At 30.0% G+C, this 1,393-nt stretch overlaps 1 protein-coding gene across 1 annotated transcript in view; it reads left to right on the forward strand.

Moving 5' to 3' along the window:
* Window positions 1-1,393, forward strand: part of raph1b (Ras association (RalGDS/AF-6) and pleckstrin homology domains 1b) — a gene marked incomplete in the record, with an annotated part of 61,721 nt that overhangs the window by 4,498 nt on the left and 55,830 nt on the right.

Consider the following 1,393-nt stretch of genomic DNA (forward strand, 5'->3'; position numbering starts at 1 on the left):
AAAAAAAAAAAAAAAGTAGCTTGTTTTTCTGTAAGTGTAGTCATTTTTTGCCTGTCTGTCAATGAAGAGAAAAGCTGCAGTCTTTCACTTCCTGTTGGATCATTCCTCCTTCCTGTTTTTTCCATTACAGTGTGGTGGTGTTACAGCACTACTGTTATCTTTACTTCCTCCTTTTTTTGATTTGTACACATAAATTCATACATTGTCTTGTGATTTCTGCATCATCGATGGGTCCTGCGTCCTTCCTCTTATCTCCACTCTCACTTCCATTCCAGCCTCATAAACGCTTCCGAAAGCAGAGGCTCTCCATCCACCATTAGTTTTTCATTTTAGCCAGAGAGAGAGATGAGGACTTGAGTTGAATTTATTCTTATTTATTAGCTGGAACTGACAGATAAATTAGGAATACAGAAACACCTAAAGTTGTTTAAAATCAGTTTAGATGCCAGATGGGCTCATATAATATAATAAATATAGTATAATATATTCCGTTATTATTCAATGAACATTTCGTAAAACTATGTTTTTTTTAATAAAGATGCATAGTAATTTTTAAAAATTTAGAGTTTAGCATCTATTGTAGCAAAGTGCTAACATTTTTGACTAATTTGTTATTTACTGGGGTTTTTATAAGCTAATTTTTAATTGAGCTAATATTTTAGCAACATGCTAACGTTTTTTTTTGGCTAACTTGTTATCTACTGAGGTTTTTTTAGGTTAATTTGGAGTTTAGCTTCTATTTTAGCAAAATGCTAACATTTTTGACGAATTTGTTATTTACTGGTGTTTTTATAAGCTAATTTTGAGTTAAGCTAATATTTTAGCAACATGCTAACGTTTTTGGCTAATTTGTTATCTACTGGGTTTTTTAGGCTAATTTTGAGTTAAGCTAATATTTTAGCAACATGGTACCGTCTTTGGCTAATTTTGTTATCTACTGTGTTTTTTTTTCTTTTTTTGTCTTGTAACTTAAATAAACTAAAATGTGCTTTAATGTTTAGACTTGATCAATTAAAAATAATGCAATTTTCTTTCAAATGTAAAAAAGTGAGCTATTTTGGGGACTAAATAGATGTTTGGACAGACAAAGCTGGATTAAAAAATCCCCCCTTTTTCAAATCATAACTGTATAAGATTTTATAGTGTTGAACTTTAAAGAAAATGTAATTTTATTGTTGCTGTTTTATGTAAGATTTGTTAAAAAGTAATTTTTGTTGTTGTACGAAGAGAAATACTTTCAATCACCTGCCAAACCACAAATTCGAGTTTTGCGGGCAAAATAGTGACTAAAATGTTATTACGTTGTATAAAAAATAGAAATCTAGACCTTTAGATTACTCCTGGAAAATAAAAAAGCACAGAATATATGTTGGGAAGATAGATACAAATACTA

The sequence above is a fragment of the Oryzias melastigma genome, linkage group LG2 (assembly GCF_002922805.2).
Source record: "Oryzias melastigma strain HK-1 linkage group LG2, ASM292280v2, whole genome shotgun sequence".
Taxonomy (NCBI): domain Eukaryota; kingdom Metazoa; phylum Chordata; class Actinopteri; order Beloniformes; family Adrianichthyidae; genus Oryzias; species Oryzias melastigma.